The sequence below is a fragment of the Gopherus evgoodei genome, unplaced genomic scaffold, assembly GCF_007399415.2.
Source record: "Gopherus evgoodei ecotype Sinaloan lineage unplaced genomic scaffold, rGopEvg1_v1.p scaffold_211_arrow_ctg1, whole genome shotgun sequence".
In the NCBI taxonomy this organism is placed as follows: domain Eukaryota; kingdom Metazoa; phylum Chordata; order Testudines; family Testudinidae; genus Gopherus; species Gopherus evgoodei.
Genome location: NW_022059874.1, coordinates 1 through 11931, shown reverse-complemented (window position 1 = coordinate 11931; position 11931 = coordinate 1). Strand labels below are relative to the sequence as shown.

The window sequence follows — 11931 nt, the reverse complement described above, 5'->3', positions numbered from 1 at the left end:
TTAGACATATATAAGCTGTTTTGATCTCATTTCCGCACTGAATGTTGTAAACAACTTCTTAGTTGGGGAAAATGCTTCTTACTGCACAGACAGCAAGGAAATTTTGCAGATTGGACTCTGGGAGATCAGCTGTGGAACATAGATTTTGTGACACATGAACTATCTCTGCAACCAGATTCTTAGTCACAGGTCAGCAGGTGAACGTTAAAACTTACTAAACGCAGGTCAATCCATCCTCATCGTCGTGTCGGCTCGTTATACTGCACACCTGAATGTAGCCCTCACATGGACAACATATCTTCCTAACTCAGTGTCTGTACCTTAACCTTTTACCCCCAGTCGGGGCTATTGCAGATTATGTATTCCTTATGCCACCTGATCTTAAACCAAACTTTGCACCCCCTGGGTAATCTGTACGTTGTTCCCTGATCAGCAGAAACTTCTACGCCTAAACGCTGTACAGTAGCCTTTTTTTTTTCTTTGAATGTCATCTTAATAAAATGTTGACATTTGTTTGAGATCCCGGCTCCTCTTCCTTTGCAAGGCGTGTGCGTTTGCTCCTGGTTTTAGTCTGCTAAGACAGCGAGGGGGAGCGACTGAGCCAGAGGCGCTTGCCTGCTGCAGACACGGATCCAAGGCTGAACCTAGTCCCCCACAAGCTGAAGGCTTAACTGAGAACAGTTCAAGAAGTGTTCCCGTCTCCGGCACTCAGCTACCCAGCTCCCAGTGGGGTCCAAACCCCAAAGAGATCCCTTTTACCCTGTAGACGCTGAAAAATCCTTTGACGAGGGCAGCTGCCTAGCATCCTGCACATCTGCCTGCCAGCGCGAGAGCTCGTAAGGCACTAATCTGGGTAGTGCCGGCTGTGTGGCAAGGGTGTGAAGAGCCAGCAGAGTGGCGCAGCGGAAGCGTGCTGGGCTCATAACCCAGAGATCAATGGATCAAAACCTTCCTGTGCTACATGTGCCCTTGTTTCTCTTCCCTCTGGGCCTTCCAGCAAGGTAGTGACCAACAGAGCAGCAAGGGGTGGCCTGCCAGTGAGCTCTCTGGCTGCCTGGGCTGAAGGCAAGAGGGAGGTGTGGGAGTGGCAATGGCCTCCTGTCCCAGAATGAGGCTGCAGTGCTTCCTGGTCCCCTTTTCCCACCCACCCTGGCGGGCTGCGGGAGAACACGAGGGAGGCTCTCGGGGCGCTAGGCAGTGCTGTGTGGCTGTCAGGGGAAAGAGCAGAGGCTACCGACTCGACCTGCCATTGACTTGCGTGGCTCTGCGTGCTGTCAGCCGGGGCGGGCCAGGCTGTGCACGTGACTCAGGCTTGGGCAGCACGGCTGCTCTTTCCTGACTAGGCATGAGGCAGGCCAAGAGCTTTGCACAGCCTACAGGGAAGTGGGAGGGAGGTGTCTTTGAGCCAGCGTGTCTCGTCCGTTTCTCCCTTGCCACTTGGGCGGAGGTGGGAAGGGAGCCAAATGTTCCCAGCTGAAAGTTTTTGTGCTCAGCCTCGAGGATTAAGCCTGAGCCTCGGGCACGGCTGCTGGAAGGCAGGTTTCTAAATGGCATCCAGCACACTCTTTGGGCCACCAGCTGAAAGCACTGAATCCAAGAGGCAGCAAAATGGGACTTTTGAGGGTCCCCACAGGCAAGCAAGGAAGTAGCACAGGCTTATCACCATCCGTGGGTGGGCTCAAACCACCATCCTTTTGGTTAACAGCTGAACACGCTAACCCATTGCTCCACAGCTGGGCAAGGCTATATGGAGCCCAAAAGTCAGGAATCAGCTCAGGGTTCACTCTAGCATATGCATGCAGCTCTTAGATAAGCAACAGCAAGGAACTGGACTGGTATGCAGTGAAAGTTCTGTGGGAAGGAACCAAAAAGAACACTGGGGCTGTGGTACAGCGCTTGCACACACTTTCTTTGGCCTGTTTTGCTGGAAGAGCTAGCAGGGCGAGATTGTTACTCACAGGTCAGTGGGTGGGTTTGTGCAAACTAGGAGTGTACAGGGAACTGTCTTTGAACAGAAGGAATGAGCGGAACCAGCAAGAGGAAGGAGGCTGAAAGACTTCTCTGGCTTTGAACAGAATTCTGTCTTAATGGTTCTTGCTTTGAGTTCCTCGATTGGAGTCATTTCAGGGAAGTGATCCTCACTTAGTTACCTAGTTCTCAAAATCATGTGAATGGTGTTTGGTGCATGTCTGGGAGGTCGTCATGGCGAGGTAGAAAGCGGTGGGGGCAGAGGAGCTGTGTAACAGATACTGACTTGTTTCTCTTATTCGTTTCCTAGGTGGTAAACCTGATCTCATTTGTTCACTATTGCTTTAAAAGTCCTTGCACCCCAATTTGGGTCTATGGTGGTTATGACTCATAGACTCATAGGTCAGAAGGGACCAATATGATCATCTAGTCTGACCTCCTGCCCAAGGCAGGCCACAGAACCCTACCCATCCACTTTTATAACAACCCCTAACCCAGGACTGAGTTATTGAAATCCTCAAAACTGGTTTGAAGACCTCAAACTGCAGAGAATCCACCAGCAAGCGACCCATGCCCCACGCTGCAGAGGAAGGCGAAAAACCTGCAATATGTATGTATCTTCTCATCCTTGCAAACAGTATCTGTAACCCTCTGTAACGCAAGCCTGACCCCAGATGTGCAGTACCTTCTCTCTCACCCGGTGTATATTTCATTTCAAGCATTTACTTTAATAACATTTTTAAATCCAAGGGTGTCAGCATTGCTTCTTGGCTCTTTAGAGTTTAGATCAAAGGGTTATGTTTCTGGGATAAGCAATCTCTATGGCATGTGTGCTGAAGGTCGTATAAGAGCTGATTTTCAGTAGAACTCACACTGCTCTAGTCCTGGTTTTGCATTTTAATTTGTTTTTAAATGAAGCTTCTTAAAACATTTTAAGGGCCTTATTTACTTTGCATACAACAATAGTTCAGCTATATATTAAAGACTTATAGAAAGAGATCTTCTAAAAACATTAAAATGTATTATTTGCGCATGGAACTTGAAATTAGAGTGAATAAATGAAGATTTGGCACAAGCCTTCTGAAAGGTTATGGATCCCTGATATATTCAAACTACCCATGGGATTGGTGGGTAATAATTGATCTATTGGGCTTTGATTTATTGTCTTGTCTGGATGTAATAAATCAATCCCCAAATGTGCTCCTGTTCACTCTGGAACTTTACTAGGGTAAGAAGTGGAAGTGGAATGGCTGAGGGAGCCACAGCTGTCAATCCTGTGCTGTGAGGACAGGAGGTAAGTGAAAATAAGATATATCAACTTCAGCCACACTATTCCTGTAGCTGAAGTTGTGTATCTTACATTGACGCCGCCCCTCCAGTGTAAACCAGGCCAAAGTGTAAGTAGCCTCTTAGCCTATCCAAGGCTGTGATCAAGTGTCTTGGGGTATATCTATATTATGAAATTAGGTCAAATGTATAGAAGTCGGTTTCTTAGAAATTGTTTTTATGCAGTCGATTGTGTGTGTCTCAACACAAAGTGCTCTAAGTGCATGAAGTCGGTGGACTGCCTCCACAGTACCAAGGCGAGCGTCGACTTCCAGAGCGTTGCAATTTGGGTAGCTGTGGGTAGCTAGCCCGCAGTTCCTGCAGTCTCCGCTGCCTATTGGGATTCGTGGTTGAGATCCCAATGCCTGATGGGGAAAAAACAGTGTTACAGGTGATTCTGGGTACATGTCATCAGACCCCACCCCTCCCTCCATGAAAGTAACTGCAGACAATCATTTCACACCTTTTTTCATGTGTTACCTGAGCAGACACCATACCACGGCAAGCATGGAGCCTGCTCAGCTCATTGTCACCGTACATCTCCTGGGTTCTGGCAGATGTGGGACTGCATTGCTACACAGCAGTAACTCATTGCCTTTTGGCAGCAGAAGGTGCATTATGATGGATAGCTATCTTTGTCATACTCTCAGGTGCTCTTTTAGTCAATCTCTGTGAGGTCAGTTAGAGGTGCCTGGGCAAACATGGGAGTGACTCGGCCAGGTCATTCCCATCTTCTGTTAAGTACCCAAGAGATGGTGATGGCTAGCAGTCGTAGTACATCATCTTCTGCCAAAAACCCAGGAGATGATGATGGCTAGCAGTCATACTGCCTCATTTTCTTTCAACTACCCAAGAGATGATGATGGCTAGTAGTCATACTGCACCATCTTCTGGTGAGCAACAAGGCGATGACAATGGCTAGCAGTTATACTACCAGCATAAGATGTAAAAGCTAGATGAGTCAAAACAAGACATTGACCTGATTTGTTCTGTGAAATCAACAGCCTGCTAAACCCAGGGTTTTTAGTTCAATCTTTCAGTGGACCATTCTGTGTGACAGTTGTTTGTGTTTCTCCCCTTTTGTTGATTTTAATTCCCTGTAAGCCATGCCATCAGTTGACCCTCCCTCCATCAGAGCAATGGCAGACAATTGTTTCTTGCCTTTTTTCAGTGCAGAACCAGAAGCTGCAAAAGCAAAACCAGGCAAGGAGACGACAGCAGTGCGGTGACGAGAATGATGAGGACATAGACATGGTCATAGACTTCTTACAAAGTACTGACCGGGCAATGTGCCCTGGGAATGTGCACATCATGCTGATGAGCTTTGTATGGTCACCTGTGCTGATCAGCTCACCGTGCTGGCCAAACAGGAAATGAAATTCAAAAGTTTGCGGGCCTTTTCCTGTCTACCTGGCCAGTGCATCTGAGTTGAGAGCACTTTCCAGAGCGGTCACAATGGAGCACTCTGGGATAGCTCCCGGAGGCCAATACCGTCAAATTGCACCCACACTACCCTAAATTTGACCAGGCAAGGCCGATTTCAGTGCTAATCCCCTCGTTAGAGGTGGAGTAAAGAAATTCATTTAAAGAGCTCTTTAAGTTGAAAAAAAGGGCTTCGTCATGTGGATGGGTCCAGGGTTAAATCGAGGTAATGCTGCTAAATTCAACCTAAAGGCATAGTGTACACCAGGCCTCAGACGGATTTTATAGCTACTGCCTAGCTGGGTGTCTAAAAAAGGGAGCTACCTGCCCCCCCCGTTTCATTTATCACACTTGGTAACTACTAAGTAGAAGCACAGAATCATAGATTTATTTGCTGAGTCTCCTGTAGGCCTTTCTAACGGCACAGCAGGGCTGCTCTTGGTTCTGTACAATGTTGTTTTGTTTAGCAGTAACTGTGAAGGCACTTCCAGCCATTTGGCAGTGGGAACTCTGGTATTAAGTGCACACCCTATCTTAGCTGTGTATGGCTGTATTGCTTGTAGATTTATATATTCTGTATTGCTGTTACCAAATGGAGTATTTTGCAGCTGTCTGCTATAATTTGTTTAATTTGTATGAAATATGAATATGCTCCCTCAGACTTAACCACCCTCCTTTCACACAGTCCCTGCTCCTCGCTCTCTGGGGTGGGAACAAGCCAGCAGCATGTGCAGCCATTGGATTTTTTTTGTATTTAATTACTTCTTATTGCTAAATTATTTATGAATGTTTTTTAAATTTCATTGCAGTGCGTTTTCTTCCTGCCACTGTCACCTGGCAGCTAAGGGATGTGAGATTCTCCTCCATTGTGTTTCTGTCCACGGAAGAAGAAGAGAGATCACACTTCAGTACCTTTGGAAATAAAAGCAACCTGGAAACGAACCAGCTCTCTCCTCAGTGTGCAGTTTGTGTCTCTTTTGGTGCAGTTGATGTGTGTGTAGGACAGAGGCACTGTGTGCTCACATGGGAATTCACCACCCTTGGTGCAGGATTTGACTTGTTCCTGGAGTGAATGTAGCACTGTGGAGTGTTAGGCACAGGCTGCATGACCCCCTCCATTTATCCTTGGGGCAGATACAGCCCAGGCAGCACTAGTGCAACCTCCTCTCCTGCTGCCCTCCACCATCATCTGCACAGCCCACCTGTCAGGGTAGGAGGGGAATGTTGCTCCATGGATCCTGGGTCTCAGATGGGACTGCCCTGAGATGGGGGTGTGTGGTTGCATCCATTAGGTCACCAGACTGAGCCTTCTAATATTCTTGTTGATAGTTCCAAAGATCCAGGACTTTGTGCTCAAACATCTCCCAGCTTCCTTCTTGAAAATAGGGCCAAGGTTTCCTTGCAATATACAAGAACAAAGCAGTTTTTTACCCCAGATGGGACTTGAACCCACAATCCCTGGCTTCGGAAGCCAATGCCTTATCCATTAGGCCACTGGGGCCCTGATATACAGCTGCTGAAGAGATGGAAATTCCCTCTCATAAATGCACATTCCTCACATTTGCTTCAACACCAAATAGCCCCTTTATGTGCCTTACAGAAATGTCTGCATCCCCTGGCAGCAATGCAACTGGGCAGGTTGCTGACACAGACGAGCATCACCTTTCAGCCAGTCATCTTTAGAGAAGAACCCCATCCTAGAGTCACTCCTCCCTCCTTCAGCACCTCCACATCTGTGGCTCTGAATGGCAGTAGGATGATTAGGGGGCAAATCTGGGTCTGGAACAGGGCTATGGTCAGCCTGTAAGGAGTAACCACACAGGGCTGCCTAGCATCCCGAGAGCCTCCCTTGTGTTCTCCCGCAGCAGCCACCTGCCGGTGTGGGTGGGAAAAGGGGACAAGGAAGTACTGTGGCCTCAGGCCGGGACAGGAGGCTCTCACCATGCCCAGGCCTGCCTCTTGCCTTTAGCCCAGGCAGCTAGAGGTACCAGGGAGCTCCCTGGCAGGCCACCGCCTCAGCCAGGAAATAAGGAAAAGGCGATGAATAAAGAAGTCAGGAAATAACAAGGAAATGACGAGGTTTGTTGAACGGGTTTCTGCCAGATTTACCATCTTCTCAGCTACTGCTCAAAGTTAAAGACCTAAAGTCAACCTATCTGCCTAAGTACAGATGGTTATATGGGACTTAAAAGGAGCTGCTGTCACAAGTGTTAAGTGCATGCAAGCAGCATGCAGACCATTTAAAAACACTGCAATTAGAGGCTCAGATGAAACAGTTGCCCTAAATCAGAAACGACAATAGGAGGACCAGCAGAAAGCCACTCTAGGTAAATGGCCTAGTAATGGAGGCTGTTAGAGGCAAAAAGTCATTCCTCAAAATTTGGAAATCAAACTCTAGTGAGGATAATAGGAAGGTGCACAAACTCTGGCCTGTTAAGTGTCAAAGTCTAACAAGTCAGGCCAAGAAATAATCTGAGAAGCACCATGCTAAAGACACAAAAGCTAAGCATAAATCCAGTCAATGCGAGTCCTGGTCTGTCCCCGTAGAAAGGTGAACCCCCTCTGTGGCTGGAGTGAGCTCCCCTAAGCTGACCTCACTACAGACCTGTGCCAGGTAACGCTCATTGTAAAGTGTGTCCTCTGACGGTTGGGAAAACGGGACCAGCGGTCCTCAGGCCGGCTGACACAATTAAAATCCACACCCCAACAACAAACATTATGCAGTCCAGAGGAAGGGAGCCTTTGATCTTCCCTCTCATGGCTTAACTGGGGACCATACACACTAATATAGCAGTAACCAGTGCCACAGAGCACAAAGTCTATCAGTAATGACCTCCGTGGTCGGAGCTCCACCACCTTCTGTACTCACACCGCGAATGTGAAAAACAAGACTCCAGACCCATCGTTCTTCCCTGCCCAGGAGGCCCTTCCTCCAATCACCCTCTGCCTATTGAGCTACCCTAGAGTTGTTAATGTGCAATTCCTGAACACTCACCATGTCCAAGTCCAGCTGCTCCAAGGCACTGAACATCAAGCACCTCCTCCTGGGCCCCCAAATCCCTCCCACCTTCCACACAGCCATTTTCACAGATGCTCCTTCCCTGGTGCTGCCCTTGCTCAGCTGCACAGAGGAGTTTTCATCCCCAATCCCTGCCTGTCACTGCCCAGCAGCCAGTGATTTCCCTAGATCCCCCCCCCCAGGGGGGTGTACACTCCCCCTGAATTTCCCCAACACCCCCCCTAGTTTTGTGAGCTAGTTACATACCAATTTAGTGACTGTTTGGAAATCTGAATTTAAACTGAAACATTAATACACACTTAAAAGCTTATACAGTGTATCATAAAATGTGTGTATCTGAAAAAGTATACTAGATTTGAAAAGTATGAACATAGACTAGCTTCCTTGCTTCCTTATACAGCTGTTGTGGTTTTTTTGATGTCAGTGCATTCATGATGTTGGCCAACCTAATAATATCAAATGATGATTTGTAAGCAAAGTCTAAATAAGCTCTCCCTGACAGCTAGTGATGAGCTAGGGCTGTGGGGCCAGATTCTATTTACATTCACACCTAATCTACCTAAGTATCCAGCAAACAGAGCTGTGTTGTCCAAGTGATAGATTTTGGCTGGGGTTGGGTTACAAACCACTTGAATGTGGGGGCGAGGGGGATGAAATGTTGTTCTTATTGTATGAGTAAAGGGCAGTAGAACTGTACTTAGCCTGTGATGATTTGAAAGCATCAAGAGAGAGGGTGGGGACCTGTCCCTCTCCACTGTTTAAAGACAGAGCTGATTAGGCTCCATAGAGTCTTTTGTTCTGTTAAGTGACCACTGCAGCTGAAATCACTGACAATCAGGTCTAAGTGCTTAGTCCTGTTGTGGGGACAGTGTTCCTGTGGGACAGCGTTTTTGTGGAAGAGACAGCCCAGACTGCACTAGCAGCGAGCGAGGTTCCCACACTGAGAGCTCAGCTGAAATGACTGAGAGCTGGTGAAACCTCAAGAGACCAACTCGCAGAGGTCACAGGGGCAGGTGGCAGCAGAAGGTGACTGCACAGGGCCATTGGCAACAGAGCGGTGGAGTGAACAGTGGCACAATGAACAGCCGTGGCCAAAGCAAACAGTGAGCTGCTGGAGGAACAAGCAAGGTGCCTTCTTGTCCCCCACCTGGAAGGTGTGCTCACATGAAAGCACCTCTGAACTCTGAGTGTACTCTCCACTGACCAAGGACAACACCGGTGAGTGGGGTGCGGGGGAGGGAAAAGTTAAATAAACATTTGTTTGTTGGACTATATTTTAGTCACTTTGCTCCAGAATGCTAGATTTATGACTGGGAATGGAAACTTATATAAATATGTTGGCCAAGATTTTTAAAATGCATTATTTGCCAAGGTTGTTATCTCACATTGTTGCTATCTTGGGAGGTCATGATGTTGGAGAGTTTCTGTACTAAACATTTTTATTATTATAATTAATTTTTACAATAAGAATGGTCATACTGGGTCAGACCAATGGTCCATATAGCCCAGTACCCTGTCTTACAACAGTGGTCAAGGTCAGGTGTCCCAGAGGGAATGAACAGAACAGGTAATCATCAGGAGACCGTAAAAGCAGCAAAGAATCCTGTGGCACCTTATAGACTAACAGACGTTTTGGAGCATGAGCTTTCGTGGGTGAATACCACGATGTCACATGCATCTGAGGAAGTGGGTATTCACCCGCGAAAGCTCATGCTCCAAAACGTCTGTTAGTCTATAAGGTGCCACAGGATTCTTTGCTGCTTTTACAGATCCAGACTAACACGGCTACCCTCTGATACTTGACATCAGGAGACCATCCCCTGTTGCCCATTCCCAGCTTCTGGCAAACAGGCTAGGGACACTCAGAGCATGGTGTTGAATCTGTCCTCATCTTGGCTAATAGCCACAGATGGACCTGTTCTCCAGGAATTTATCTAGTTCTTTTTATAATCCTGTTATAGTTTTGGTCTTCACAGCATCCTCTGGCAAAGAGTTCCCTGGGTTGACTTTATATTGTGTGAAGAAGTACTTCCTTATGTTTTTTTAAAACCTGCTGCCTACTAATTTCATTGGGTGACTGCTAGTTCTTGTGTTATGTGAAGGATTAAATAAAATTTCCTTATTCACTTTCTTCGCACCAGTCAAGATTTTGTAGACCTCTATCATATCCCCATTAGTCATCTCTTTTCTAAGCTGAAAATTCCCAGTCATTTTAATCTCTCCTCCTGTTTCATACCCCTGATTATTTTAGTTGCCCATCTCTGTACCTCTTCCAATTCCAATATATATATTTTTAGGATGGGTGACCAGATCTGCACACACTATTCAAGGTGTGGGCATACCATGGATTTATATAGAGGCAATATGATATTTTCTGACTTATTACCTATCCCTTTCTTAATAATTCCCAACATTGTTTGCTTTTGTGACTGCTGCTGCACATTGAGTGGATGTTCTCAGAGAATTATCCACAATGACTCCAAGATCTCTTTCATGAGTGTTAACAGCTAATTCAGATGCCATCATTTTGTATGTATAGTTGAGATTGCTTTGCAATGTGAATTACTTTGCATTTATCAACATTGAATTTCATTTGCCATTTTGTTGCCTAGTCACGCAGTTTTGTGAGATCCCTTTGTAGCTCTTCGCAGTCTGCCTGGGACTTAACTATCCTGAATAGTTCTGTATCATCTGCAAATTTTGCCACCTCACTGTTTACTCATTTTTCCAGATGAATATGTTGAACAGTACTGGTCCCAGTACTGACCCCTCAAGGATACTACTATTTATCTCTCTCCATTCTGAACACCTATAATTTATTCCTATCCTTTGTTTCCCATCTTTTAACCAGTTACTGATCCGTGAGAGGACTGCCCTCTTACCCCATAATGGCTTGCTTTTCAAAAGTCAATTTAAAGTAAATATTTTTTAAATGTATATATTTTTTAGAAATCTAGACCTGTTATGTGTTTTGGTGTAACTTGCATTATTCTTATGTTAAATTTGCATAATCCTAACAAAACATTTACTTTATTCATATCTTTTTTATTTATCTCATTGGTCCTGACACCCCCCTGTAAATTCGAACACCCTCCCTAATTTCAATTCTTGGGGAAACCACTGCCAGCAGCCCTCTGGCACCATTCCTGAGGGTCACCCTGCCTTGCTCTCTTCCTGCCATGTTGGGAAAGACAGGTCTCGTCGTTAAAGGTCAGGTGGGCCAACTAGGGGCAAAAGTCCATTCTATGTTTTCCTACTGCAGAGTCCAAGATCAGAGACTCACCTTCAGTGCCACCCAGGGGGGAGGCAAGTGGGGCAATTTGCCCCAGGCCCCGCAGGGACCCCATGAGAATACAGTATTGCAACTTTTTTTTAATGGAAGGGGTCCCCAAAATTCCTTCGCCCCAGGTCAGCCCTGCTCACCTTGGATGCAGGCACCACTGTGCTGCCAGAGAACAAGCTGCCCCTGCACAAAGAGGATGAAAAAAATGTGCCAAAGCCTGCGATTGAACCAGAGACCTTTAGATTTTCAGTCTAATGCTCTCCCAACTGAGCTACTTTAGCATCTGTAGAGGTTTTTTTTGGTCTGCTGCTTCTCTGTCCAAGATGTTTTTGCAGCAGTTGCACACAAAAAGGATGTCATTGTGAGCGGCCCATGAAGACAAGACTCACTTTTGCCTGCCTTGCTCAGCTTGACTTGCTTCCTCACCCTGTTCCTGCCCTAGTGCCTGGGTTAACCTGGTGGTGGAAAGGGACTGGGGGCCACTGGTGCAGGGATGAAGTTGAGCTGGACCCTGAGCTAGACTAGACCCTGGCGGTGAGAACCTGGCCACCACTTGCCACCTCACCCTGTTGTCCTGGCTTCCCTCACTGGACGTCATTTTGGGAGGGAAGTGGGGCTTCTGCCTCCCCTCCATGATTTTCACACGGCACAGGAGTGCAAACAGGAAAATGAATGGCTGCTCCACACCCCCACTGGAGAAACCCAAGGCCCTTAGCTGTGGTGAGTAAGAAGTGGCTATTGGCTGACAGGGCCTATCCCCGATGAGCTGGAACAGCAGCAGCCACCTCCCCCTTGGTTCCAGGCTATGGGAAATGCTCATTGCCCGGCTGCATGGGCGGATGCTGCTCTGTGCTCTGGAGAGTGTCTGTATTGCTCTGTCAACCCCCCGTCTTCACTGAGCCAGTCTGGTAAG

General features: G+C 47.0%; 3 non-coding genes across 3 annotated transcripts; 1 reads left to right on the top strand and 2 right to left on the bottom strand.

Moving 5' to 3' along the window:
* Window positions 1-888: 888 nt before the first annotated feature.
* Window positions 889-960, top strand: TRNAM-CAU. The gene has a single exon. It is a non-coding gene; the product is annotated as a tRNA-Met (tRNA).
* A 5184-nt stretch (window positions 961-6144) lies between these two features.
* TRNAR-CCG lies at window positions 6145-6217 on the bottom strand. Its single transcript has one exon. It is a non-coding gene; the product is annotated as a tRNA-Arg (tRNA).
* Window positions 6218-11226: 5009 nt separating this feature from the next.
* Window positions 11227-11299, bottom strand: TRNAF-GAA. Its single transcript has one exon. It is a non-coding gene; the product is annotated as a tRNA-Phe (tRNA).
* Window positions 11300-11931: the final 632 nt, after the last annotated feature.